Source organism: Sorex fumeus, unplaced genomic scaffold, assembly GCF_029834395.1.
Source record: "Sorex fumeus unplaced genomic scaffold, SorFum_2.1 ptg000003l, whole genome shotgun sequence".
NCBI classification, from domain to species: Eukaryota; Metazoa; Chordata; class Mammalia; order Eulipotyphla; family Soricidae; genus Sorex; species Sorex fumeus.
In genome coordinates this window covers 13,444,634-13,458,526 of record NW_026606060.1, presented here as the reverse complement: position 1 = coordinate 13,458,526, position 13,893 = coordinate 13,444,634, and the positions used below count along the sequence as shown (strand labels likewise).

Genomic DNA, 13,893 nt, shown 5'->3' with positions numbered 1-13,893 from the left:
CCTGAGGAGAGTGACCCCTGAGCACAGAGACATGAGTAAGCCCTGAGCACAGCTGTGTGCAGCCCCAAAACAAAAACTGAACAACAACAACAAAAAAACAAGAATAATTTGGATGGTATGAGACCTCTCCTATAATGATGGGGCAGAAATGAACTTCCCTATTCAAGAGCAAAATTTTCAAGTAGATTAGAAGCAATTTTTTGTATTTTTTGCATCTTTGGGAGAACATAACCAGGAATGCTCAGGGACTATTTCTTGCTCTGTGTTTAGGAGTGAGCCCTGGCAGTGGCAGGAGACACTCTATGGTGCCTGGCATTCCAACTGGAACTCACAGATGCTATAGCCACAGGCTAGGAAGTGCCTTACTTTTTGTACTTTCTCTCAGGTCCCTATATGTAATTTTATTAAGAAAACAAAAAAGAGTAAAATAATTTCATTCTCTTTTTAAACTAAATTTTGCATACATTACCCCAATCTGTATGTGTGAGTGTGCATGTGCATGTATGTGTGTGTGAGTGAGAGAGAGAGAGAGAGAGAGAGAGAGAGAGAGAGAGAGAGAGAGATGCATCTCTGGGGACCTCTTACCGTCACTTTTATCACATAAGCCATGCCTGTATAATCCCATGCAGAGTGGTTAAAATGCAACTGATATTCTTTTCAAAATTTTTCTTCACTATCTTTAAATTTTTAATGAATCACCATGTTTCAAAGTTACCAAGTTCTTCATGATTGAGTTTCAGTCTACAATATTCCAACACCAATCCCTTTATCAGTGATCCCTACCCCCCACCAATGGCCCCAGTTTCCCCACTTGTTTTCCAGCCTGCCTCTATCTGTAGGATATAAAGAAACGAAGTAAGGGATCAACTGATATTCTTTATGAATTCATGTTTGGAGGCTCATGTGTCAGGAGACCGTTTAATTCCACATCCACTTTGAGTGGTGATAAACATCCCTGAGGGCCCCTAATTTGCATTCCCAGTGGGAATCCTGGCTTGTCTGAGTTTCATCTATTTGCATGAGTACCCAGTGTGCCCACTGGGACAAAGTGTACACACTGAGACCGATGACTGGGTTCTCAGACTATGACTCTCATGCTAAATCAGAAGCAAAGTGGCTGTCAACCTCTCCATGAATATTTTCAGCAAAAGGAGAAATTCTTCTGAAATATGAGTGGGCTTGATGGTGAAACTGTGGCTGACTGTCAGCAGTGATGGATACCTTTGAGTGTGACACTGGATGCCCTCCTCAGTGTCCAAGGACCCAGTCTGAGAAAGAAAATGATGAGGCCCTGGTGAGGTGATAGTATTGACAATCCACTCAAAAGCCATTCTTCACCTTATCTGTTCACAATGGCAGCGTCTGTCACTCTGATAAAGGATAAAAAGTCAAAATGAAACTGTTTTGCCCACCTCCTAGAAGGAAGATTATGGCTGTGCTAGGGACTTCTGAATAGTGTTTTATTCAAAAGGACAAATAGGATCTGTAGAAGGAAATACCCTTTCCTTTTTGCAAAACAGTCACCCTGAGTTCAGCAATGAACAAAGACTGAGAAAAACTAGCTGCGAATTAGGAGATTTAGTGTCTGATGAGACCCTTGTGCTTTTAGTCTAGCCTAGAACATCTGCCTCTAACCTGTTGCTATTTTTGAAGTCATTGGAAAGAGATTGATTCTATTCCTTGCAATCAGAAGCATCAAAACAATTTTAATTTAATCAATTAATGTATTTAGTTTGGCTTTTGAACCATACTCAGTGGTGCTCAGGGTTTGCACCTGTCTCTGCATTCAGAGATCACTCCTAGTGAGGTGAGGGGGATCGTACGGGGTACTGGGGATCAAACCCTCCTTGACTAACTGCATGGAAGTGCCCCATATGCTCTACTGTACTTCAGCCCCAAGCACTATTTTAGATGGAATGGGTTGGAGATGGGACACTTTTCGGAAGGCTAAAACCCCAAGATGAATATCTCAAGGGCCAGAACAGATAATCCTCCTCTGACTCTAAGAATTGGATAGGAGTCGCAGAGTTGGTAAGAAAACTGTTATTGAATACCAGAGAAGATGGCAGGATGGTGTTGATGGTTTTGCAACAATAAAAAGACGCAGCAATAAATAAGAAAGTGCAGTGAAGAGGAAACAGCCAGGGGGCATTGTGTAGCAGTCATCACATCTATACTGCCCAAACTCAGGCATGGAAGAGATACATGTGTGAGGGTATGGTGTGTGTGGAAGCAGATCCTACTCCATGTAGGTCTCAGAGCTATAAACTTTTGCCAGCATCTTCCCATTTGCTAACCCTTCCTTCTTGCATACATGGCAAATGTACGTGGCTGGGAAAGTTGGATTATACTTTCATATTCAGAAGAGAGTAAAATCTGACAGTACTTATCGTACCATCTGGAATTAGGTCTCTTTACCCTCCATCCGAATATGGTATCTTGATGTTTACAACAAACTGCCAGTTCTTCATTCTAATCTTCCAAAAACTAAAAAAAAAAATAATAATTAACAAAAGACATCCTATGATTCTTTTTTTAAACAAAAATATTTTTTTCCACATCATCCTAAAAGATCACAAGCAATTCCACTGTAGTACAATGCCCCCTGCTGTCATGGTTGTTGAAATAGGAAGGTCATATCCCTTCCATTTGTATTATGTGAAGAATAAAATTATTTTATTTACACTGATTGTGCCACCACAGGAAAATTGAGACAATGCAAATGTAAATACCTAAAATGATACTCAGAATTAAGCATTCAATATTTTTATGGCTAAGTTCATATTTCCTTTCCATCTCTCTCTTTCTCATTTCTTTCTTCTTCCTTCCTTCCCTTCTTCCCTCTTTTATTTAACTTTCTCATCCTTTTCTTTTCCTTGATGTCCAACGTATTTAGAGGCTAAATAATAACTTCTTCCTTCCTTCTTGTTTAGCTGGACCTGCTAGTCTCAGAAAAACATCAGGATATATTTCATAGCAGTCCACAACTGCAGTGGAAGTCAAGGGGAGGCATGTATAGCTTTGCACCATCTTTTGAAACAAATCTAATCATATATTCCCATTAATGTAATTGCCCAAAAATGGGTATTCCTCACCTACCTAACACGATCCATTGAAAACTCAAAGTACCAGTTCCATTCTCTGAGGTTGCATTTAGTATTCCCTTTGCACATGGCCTTATAAACCACGTTGATCTCACCACTTGTATTTTCATTATTTAATTCTTTATGCTCTAACACACTAAAATATGCCCCTTATAAAATAATTTCTTAAACCATTTAATGACAATTTAAATGATTAGCAATCCTATTCTCCAGTCTCCCTGCTTAAAACTAACTTCCGGATTTTGAATTAAAATCCTTTGTTGTTAGTTTTTTTGGTCACATCCAATGGTGCTCAGTGGTTACTTCTGTGCTGTGCTCAGGGATCACTCCTAGAAGGCCTGGGGTGGTGGAGGGGATTTAGTGCCACAGATGGAGTCCAGATCAGCCATGTAAGGCAAATACCTTACCCAATGTACTATCTGGTGCCTTAAACCATTTTTAAGTGGTTTCCCTATCTTTCTTCTCCTTTGCATGCCTAAATCCTGGTTTGGAGGATCACACACATGCTTGATTCCCACTGATTCAGAAGCTGCCTTTTTTTTTTATGAGTAACAATGACTTCACCCCCAGAAGTGAATTACTTAATAGTCCTGTATTCCACTTGTTGGAGGGACTCTGCCTTTGAATTTTTGATGAGATCATAACCCTGGCATATGCATTGACAAGGCGCTGTCATAACAATGCAGATCCTCAGAGAGCACCAGAGACATATCTGAATAAAATTCCTGTATAATTAATCTCTGATCACCCTGGGGATCCCAAATCCCTTTGGATCAATGAAGCCAAGAGGCGGCATTTTAGCTAATAGCCAATAGCAGTTTAATGACCCTCCCGAGGAAGCAAAGAGAAATGATGGTGTTTCCATGCAGCATTACAAAAAGAAATCTTTCAAGGGGGGAAATCAACTCAGTAAAGAAAATAAACAACACTTTGTGTTCCACAAATGCCGTTTAGAAATATCTCTGTGTCCTTTGCCAATGGAAATGTTCTCAGTGTTTCAAGAGGTGAAAATAAAAGAAGGGGGGATGTCAGTATAAGGTCATACCAGGTCCATGGCTTCACACCCTTGCTCCATTGATACAGTAAGTATTCTTCAATAAAGTATTTTATTTAAATCCATGCTTCCCTAAAATTTTCAAATCAATATTAGGTGCTTAATTTATGTTTGCTCTTTAAATATGCTCAACACATATTTGCAGCATTAAGAGAGAAATGGTCAGATGGTCAGATGGTCAGACTTCTTCGTCAAGATCATGAATGATCGGTTTGAGGCCCTTCATGTTCCCGGAGCAAAGAGATGCCATTGGGCTACACTAGCACGCGACAGGGACAAATGGAGACGTTACTGGCGCCCGCTCGAGCAAATCGCCGACTAACGGGAAGTTAAGTGATTAAGTGAAGAGAGAAATAGAAGAACTTCTCCGAACAGGCAAGTATGGTTCACTTGATCACTTGCTTTTCATTGCATCACCAGGATACGAAATGTAATGGTGAGCAGCCCTGAGCTGGAGCTCTTCCTCCATTCTTCTAGCCCCAAAGGGACATAAAAATATCAAGGTTGTTGAATTAAATGATCTTTTATTCAGGGTGGCCATGCTATTTTCCTCTCTGACCCCTCCCCAGTCCCCCCCCTCACACACACACACACACACACACACACACACACACTCACACACACAGTATGAAATACAGATACTAATGTTTGAGGAGATAAGTATATATTCAGTCTCTGATAGAGTGATGTTAAATGTACTTCTGACTTTAAAATGCTTTTTCCAAGTGAGAATATTGTTTGAAGAAGATTATGTGACTACCATGGCTTTCTCTTACATCTCTGTTATTTGGTATTGGAGGTCCACACAATCTATAGGATTTCTTGGGCCAGTGGGACAATCTCAAATACAAATAAGGGCTAAGAAAAGGCCTGCATTATAGGGCACAGTCTAACCTTGCCTTTAGGAACCCTATAATGCCAACACCTTCCCTACTCTCTCCTCCCAAGAATTACCCCAGATTGGCTTACATGTAATCAGAACACCTAACAAGAACACTTCAAAACCAGCCAATCACAAGACTAATGAGGCTTTTAAACCACGATCAGATGGCCAACACACAAGAGAATCCACCCAAAATAATCTCTTAAACACCTAACCCCCAAATTTCAGTATGTAGAATCATCAATAACATAAACAATTTTAATTATTATTAATAATAAAAGAAAATGCCGCCCCCCAGTTCCAGGTGCCATCTTGCTACACATAGTAGCCAGGAATCCCAGAGGGCACCACAGCATCGGAGATTTCTCCGGGTCCTACAGTGAGCCAACTTCACCAGGATGCCCCAGATGGAGCAAGTGCAGTCCACGCCTTCTCCAGATGGAATCCTGGTGACCATGAGCTTCTACAATCAAGGCTCTGGTATGTAGGTGTCAGGAATAATTCCCCAAACCACATTGGAACACTCCCTATGGAGATGTCTCTGGAATCCAACCATTTATAATTAAGAAACCCAGACATTTCATAATATACAAAATGAGAAATGGAAAAGAAATGATCTCGGACACAAGTAACTTGCTGGAGCAATCTCTCCAGACACTAATTATTAAAATTTTAGAATTCCTAGACATTACATTGCATTCATAACAAGCAATACAAAACACATTGTCTAGCATTACCTTTTTGGCAGGTATGGGTGGTGGTGGGTCTGGTTTCAAAATATCGAAGGTAACCAAAGTAGAGAAAGAGAGTATTGTGCAAATTCTCTGCCACAAAGGCAGAGGGAGGTGTGGAATGGGGGGTGAAGGGGGAGCGGCAGGGATACTGGGGATTTGGGTGGTGGAAAACGTTAAGGAATGGGTGTTTGATGATTGTATGACCAAAGCTCAAACATGAAAGCTTTGTTACTGTACCTCATGGAGCATCAGTAAAAAGGGGGAAAATAAAAGAAATAAAATGCCCCCAATGCTAACAGATACAACACTTTAATAATAGATCATACAAATTAAATATCATTTCATTTCATATCATGTCTTCTATTCTGCTGGAGAGAATCATCAACAGCCTAATTTTATGGAAGAGGAAACTGAGGTCTAAAGTGTTTGCCTTACTTAAACACTTAGTACATGATAAGTAACTCTTCAAAATCCCAATCTTTCTAATATCACAGCAGACTCCCTTAATCAGCACGCAATGCAAAAAGAGAATTCCCATGACAGAGAATCTCAAAGAATCCCCTGCTCTGAAGAATGGTTGTAAAAGAAAGCAGACTCTTGGGATCCAAGAGAGAACTTTTCACTTTTCTGGTGTTGTGTTATGGAAGGAGGAATCTAGAGCTCCAAGAAGGTACCAGAAGGTTGATTTGGCTGATACTGATGAAGAACATCTAGTAAAAAAGAGAAGTTCAGAAAGAGAGAGTTCCATTCAAAAGAAAGTGTGCTCAAAGAAAGGTATTTAATCTTTGAATAATGCAACAAGTTCATTTCTGCCTCTTTACTCATTTTATTCTCCTCAAGAAGCCCTCTGTCTGCTTACCATACATTTCTGACAGGACTGTTACAGTCTAATCCTTTTCAAAAAGCTTTCCTGAGTATCCAGACCCTTGTGGAATTACATTCATCTGGACTTGTAACAAAATATCAAATATCTGTATCTCTTAATATAACACATTTCTAGTCTACATTATAATGTAGACAGTTTGGAAAATTATAGTCTTGGAATATTACAGACCAGCATTTCTATCTGATACTGTGCTTTAGTGAACTTTCCTGAATTACTTTCTGAGGCTGCTATGAGGCTACATAAGAACCTTTAACGAAAAATGCTAGGTGTGCATTATTAAGGCACTTCACAGGTTGATCTATACTTCTGAAATAGACCTTTAGCTGGGAAACATGCCCTCAGCCTTCTTAACATGTCCTCTTAAAGAGAGACACTTGTAAAATATCTAGAAAACATTATTTAATTGATATGGCATAATAAAGACAGTATGTGGTCTTTGTGTCTCTTGACAAAGACTTTTCAAAAATAGGTAAGCGTGTCATTATTTCATTAATAAAGTAACTCAGAGCGAGGCCCAGAGTGAGGTTGGGGGTTCATAATCATTAGCCCCAAAACTTGGAACTTTGGATCGGTCTGACATCCAAAAAGGGAGTCTGAGTTGAATGATAAGGCCAGTCATGTAATCCAAGCAGCCTCTGTAAGATGATTCCAATAATGCCTCTGGAAACCAAGACTTTTTAAGGCAAGATGCCCTGAGAAAGCAAAGGTCCCACTTTACCGAGCTGAGGAGTGAAAAGTTCTGGGCCTCTGTCTGTCTCAGACCTCGTCTTATGCATTTTCCCCATTTGGGGGTTCATGCAGTAATCCTTTTGTAATAAAACTATAATCTTCATGGGTCACACTTTCAGTGATTTCTATGTGTTGTTCCTCACATTAGTAAAGCTGAGAGAATTTATGGTTTATAAATATGGGGTGGCACACATTTTTAGGCAAATGGTCAGAAATGAGGGTGACTCATAACTTGCAGCTAATGCCTAATGTAGGTACAGTTTTATGAAAGATTCTGCCCTTAACCAGTGGGGTCTGTGATAATATCAAACAGTTAACATCACTAGTGAACTAACTAACACTCCGTGTCAGAACATTTATATCAGAACCAAATGCCAAATAACCAAACATTTCTTAGTTTATTTACTGTCTCTTCTTCTATCAGAGAACTCAATTCCAATAATTTGCCTTAAAAAGGACATATACCTGAAAATAATAGTTTAGAGGGTAGGGTGCTTGCCTGGCAAGCTGCTGACCTATATTCCATCCCCAGCATCTTATATGGTCCTCCGAGCACTGCTAGGACTAAGTCCTGGGGGCAGAGCCAGGAGTAACCTCTGAGCATCACTACTAAGTGTGGTCCGAAAACAAAATAAACAAAGTAAAACAAAACAATGAAACACTCCTTATATGGGCTAGAGAGAGTACACCTTGTAAGACTCCAACTGCATGCAGCTGACCTGGGCTCAAAACCTGAGCCCTGACAAGAATGATATCCTGACAAAGAGCCAGGAGTAAGTTTTGAGGTTCAGCAGATGTGGTATTACGCTCCGCCCCACCCCCTCCTCAAAATGCACATCCACTCCCAACCCTGGGATAACTCAGGTAAAAGCTCCTGCCTTGCCTTGCGAGTTTGAGGCTGGTGAGGCTGCAGGTTGAATTTTTGACACACTCTGCTTGTTCCAGGTAACAGACACAGCTCTGCTGTTTGGGATCCCTGACACCACAACCAAGGGTGCGATCTCTGGTGTATCTGTGAGCATCACCACTAACACTGAAACCCTTGGCAAGCTCTATAACCACCAAAGTGTACCTGAGTGAAACATCTAAAAGGTGCAATCCGCAAGGACCAGAGATGAGGTGCAGGGGCGAAGGCACTTGACTTGCACATCATTGCTCAGTGTCTTGCACTGAGTATGTTCCCCCAGATCCACCGGGACTGACTTCTGAACACAGAGCCAGGAGAAAGCAAGTCCTGAGCACTGCTGGGTGAGGCTCAGAAATCAAACAAACAGTGCAAGCACCAGCAAGCAGATATGAAGCACTGAACCAAGTGTGCGGGTACTCTAGTAATCACACTAGCAATGGCAACAAAGGGAAGGACAAGAGAAAAAAGGTGTGTGTATGTATGTGTGTGTGTGTGGGTGTGTGTGTGCGCGCGCATTTCAGATTGTTTCTATAAAAAAGGCTTTTTAGGGTATCAGAGCTGGAAATGTGGCTCAGGGACAGAGTGTCTGTCTTGAATATGTGAAGATCTGGTTCAATCCCCAGCAGTGCAAAAGTAAAAATCTTAAATAAATAAATAAGGTTGCCAGCATTAATTGCATAATTTTCCCTCAATTACCAAGTTAGTATTTAGCATCCCCAAAGGATATCACTGATAGAAATGAGGGGGGAGACTCTTAATGAAATTCACAGCCAAGAAAATATTATGACATGCAAACCAAAGTATCAATTCTTAATATAAAAAAGAAATGTACATTACTAAATACATCTTGATATTTCTATAACATGCTATTGCAGATGATGTATTTTCTTTTAGCAATTAGTTTTGCTTGAGTGCGTACCTACAACTTAGAATTTTATTTTTGCTTTAAAGGCTGACACCACTTTATTAATTTTCATTTTCTCTATGTGCGTATTTCTGCCTTTCTACCTCTCTCTCTCTTTTTCTTTCTCTGACTCTCCCTCTCTTTAGAAAAATTCTGGAAGAAATGGCAGACTAATATTTTCTGTAATTTCTCGGGATAGTGTTGCTGGGGTAAATGAGTATCAGGTTGCACACTACTTCATAACTTATTAATTAACAATATCAACAACTCCTTTTTCATTACTGATAACACATTTACTGACTACCAGAAGCATTTTTTATTACAAAACTTATCTCAAAGGCTTTTTCCTGTTATCTACTGCAATAATAAAAAAATCATCATTCAATCATCATTTTAATGAGTGATCATTTTTCCCCTCACTAAAATTAAATCATAAAAGCCATTTAATTAAATTGAACGGTAATTGAATGGCTTTAATCATGCAAAGAATTAAAATGAAGGACGCTTTCTCTCAGAGTCTGACAACATGTAATGATGCAGTCTGACCGATGTGGCAAATCCTGAGAGTGAGCAGAAGGACGGTGGTTATTTTGCTTTTTGGTATCATCAACAAAAGTGCTATCATTAAAAATACATTTTGACACTTCTACTTTGGGGACAGCTCCAATACATGTGCATGAGAGCAACAGGTCAGGGACTTGTAGAGGAAAATACCGAAGTGTCTATAGAGAACTATATTCTTTGAACTTTCCAAATAATTTATCTGCAAGACACCAGTTGTATAATTCCCATACACTCTACCTTGTGGGAGACATATAAAGATGCTCTTTAAGTCCACGGAGGACACAAATATACCAAGAAATCATGGGGAACAAGATGTGGGAAGACCTCTGTCAGAGTTATGCTCATTTTCTGCTCTTCTGGAGCAGGGACCAAGAAGTTATTTCAGATGAAATTTTCAATATTATACCAAGAATTGACATAAGAGTTGGATTTTAAGATCTAATAATTTTTCCAGTCAATGGAATCTATTCCCAAGAACCAAAGCAATATACAAAATGCAAAAAAAAGAAAACAAAAGGTCAGTGAGGGCACCCTGCAGGATAGAGGAAAATAAGGATGCAGGAGTGAGCGAGCTAACTTTTATCCCAATAGAAAATTTTAGTTAATTAATTAATTAATTTGGTTTCCTTGATCACACCCAGCTATGCTCAAAGTCTACTTTTGGAAATTAATTCAGGACAGGCTCAGAGAAGTCATGAGGTGCTGGTGATAGAACCTGGGTTTGCCATGTGCAAGGCAAGTCCCATTTCCACTGCACTATATTTATGACCCCAACCCCTAAAAGGAAGTTTTAAATGCTATTTTATTTTAGTTTATTTGGGGAGCCACACCAGGTGACGTCTAATGCTTACTCCTGGCTCTGTGCTCAGGGACTACTCATGGCAGGTCTCAGAAGACCATATGCACTGCTCAGGATGGATCAGTGTCAACTGCATGGAAGGCAATGACCCTGTACAATTTCTTCAGTTCCCTAAACATTAATTTAAAATTTGGATGATAATATGGCTTGATTCTGTTTTAAAAGGAGGATCATGCTGTGAGCAATGTTGTAAGACACCTGGGAACTGAGAATAGAGGAGAGAAGAACAGAAAGAAGAGTAGCAGAAAGATTTTTGGGAAATTATTTGCCATGGGTAATATAAAATAGATGCCACAAAGAAGATGGAGACTCTGTCTCTTACAAGATCCCAATGATGATCTGGAAGATCTAGAGTTATGTCTTGAAGTAAAGATGCAGAGTACTGCTTTCCATGTTTCAAGACAGATGGACTGTTCTGAAATCAAATTCCGTGAAATATTAGTCCTTAGACAAACTATGAAAGCTTCTTCAAACTTGTCCAGGAATCCAGAATTCTCCTATTGACCTGCTTATCTAACTGTCATTTTTGCCTTGTCTGTTCTAGTTCCTTCTATCATGTTCCAAGTCTTCTCTGAAATGTTTCCCATATCTCTTCTCAAGATTCTGCTGTTTTCAAATCAGTAGCTAATATGTAAAGAAAATTTGTTAAACTCTGATTTATTCATTCATTCAACAAACATTTATTTTGCATTCCCAAGCATGATCCACTGAGGTATGGCAATGATCAAAATAAATAAGAGCAACAATACAAATTTATCTTCATATCAATTGCATCCTAGTGCAGAAAACAAGCAAACCAAGATAGAGAACAGAGAATGCATAGGTGGGAATGATGCATGTCATGAAGGGGACACAAACAAAAAGGGGAGTGAGGGAGGGGTGCATTTCCTGTGAATGATACATATGGATGAAACCTTAAAGGTGATGTTATTATGAAACCCTATCAGTAAAAGTACTGTAAACCAGTGCAAAAACATGTGTGTATCTGTGTGTGTCTGTGTGTGCATGAGCTTCTCATAGAAGCAGACTGGTGGGATGGAGGCAAAGGGGGTGGGGGGAATCGTTGGTGGAGGGAAGTGAATATTGGTGAAGGGATCAATGTTGTAGCATTGTATGCTTGAACACTAATCATGAGTAACTTTGTAATTTCACAGTGACTAAAATAATATTTAAATTAAAAAGTAAAAAAATTATAGCCATCTGGAAGGATAAAATGATAAGCAAGAAGGAAAGAAAGAGAAAAAAAGGGAGGAAGGAAGGAAGGAAGGAAGGAAGGAAGGAAGGAAGGAAGGAAGGGAGGGAGGGAGGGAGGGAGGGAGGGAGGGAGGGAGAAAGGGAAGGAGGAAGGGAGGTAGGGAAGGAGGAAGGAATGAAGGGACAGAGGGAAGGAAGGAGGGAGAGAGAGAGGGAGAGAGGAAGGGAGGAAGGAAGGAAGGGAGGGAGGGAAGGAAGAAGGAAGGAACGAAGGAAGGAAGGAAGGAAGGAAGGAAGGAAGGAAGGAAGGAAGGAAGGAAGGAAGGAAGGAAGGAAGGAAAAGAACTCTTAATAGAGCTCAGGGAGTACACCAGGCTGATACCTATTATAAACACGAGATCCGGTAAGTTCAGGGGAGGGCTTGCAAGAAAGCAAGGGAGCAGGAAAAGAATGATGGATGCGGAGGGACTATAGGGATTGAGCTCAGAAAGCCAGAATGGTGGACTGTGGGACTGTTCAGACAGACCCCTTATTATTAGATCTTTTTTGAAGTGGCCTCTCAAATTTAGGTTTCAACAAGATCAGTCAAGATGCTGCATGGGGGGAACTGAAAGGGCCCGTGGCAGAAGTTGAGGAAAGCAAAGCGGGAGGCTATAATTCAAGTGAGGAAGCATCAAGGATAAGACTGTAGCAGCAGATGTTGTAGGAAAAAGACCAATTCTGGTTAGATTTTAAGATAGCGCTGACAAAATGCATTTTGTATTAGATTTGAAATATGGAGAAAGAGGAATCAAGTACGGTTTCATGAATTTTGGCTTGAATAACTGAAAGGGTGAGCTGACAGGCTGACCTCCCCTCTCCACTCACGCTGTGAATGTTTATGAATAAAATAAATTAAATTAAAGACGTACTGCATTTTATTTTTTTATCTCCCCCCATTTCTCTTCTTCCTTTACTAGGCTAGCAAGAATAAACAATCAATGTCACCTTGAAGTTCTAAAGTTAGACATAGGAGGTTTTTTCTTTTTTCCAGCTGATACCTTTCAAATATGCTTAAGTTTCCACCAAAAGAGATTTATTCATTTTTGGTCTGAAAAATGTTTGATCTTTTGGATTTTCCTATCAAAAATAATTATGAATTTATAAAAGACTTAATCTGATAGTGTACTAAAAATACGTATTTTGGCAAAATAGTTGTCTTGTGGAATGGATGGTCAGATTTAGTAAATATATATACAGAACTTCAAGTACAGTCAAGTTTCACATAAACAATAAATTATTTTTATTAAAAAGAATTTATATGTCTCTCTGGGGCTGGAGCAATAGCACAGAGGGTAGGGCGTTTGCCTTGCACGTGGCCAACCCGTGTTGGATTCCCAGCATCCCATACGGTCCCCTGAGCACCGCCAGGGGTAATTCCTGAGCACAGAGCCAGGAGTAACCCCTGTGCATTGCCGGATGTGACCCAAAAAGAAAAAAAAGAAAAGAGAATTTATATGTATAAAACAAGGCATACCTATACTAAAAATAATTGCCATTAACATGAAATTTAAACACAACTGGGTGCCCTCCATCTTTTCTATTTACAAAAAACCAAAAAACACAAAAACAAAAAAAAAACTTTGTTTACAAGTGAAAATATTAATATCTAGTCTAGGTTCAAACAGGTACATAGCAAAGATATCAAAGGGATGGGAACCCACAGCTTTCCCGTTTCTCTCTCACACAGCCGACTCCTTACCCCTTTGGGTCTTAATCAAAGGGTTCCAAAATTGTAATTTGCAACTCCCACTAACTGAGCCTTACAGAAAACAAATGGGAATATTTAAATAAAACTTTCAGGCTTTGGAAATCACATTTTGAAAATGTTGCCAACTTTGCAATTAAGTTTCAAATTATTTGGTACAGTCAGTTTGGCTAACAGATGGAACAGTATTTTTGCTCTTCCTTCAACCCAAGATTTGGTTTCCAGAAATCCTAACTTGGTTTTTTCAAGATTACTGCTTGAGTGACAATTACATGTGTCTAATAGTTTACTAGAATCAACGGATTTTTAAAAATGAAGGCAGAACTCT

The 13,893-nt window shown here is 39.6% G+C and overlaps 1 protein-coding gene across 4 annotated transcripts in view; it reads right to left on the bottom strand.

Moving 5' to 3' along the window:
* CTNNA2 (catenin alpha 2) overlaps positions 1-13,893 on the bottom strand; it is a 1,325,246-nt gene that overhangs the window by 438,711 nt on the left and 872,642 nt on the right. The gene's annotated exons all lie outside the window — the stretch shown is intronic.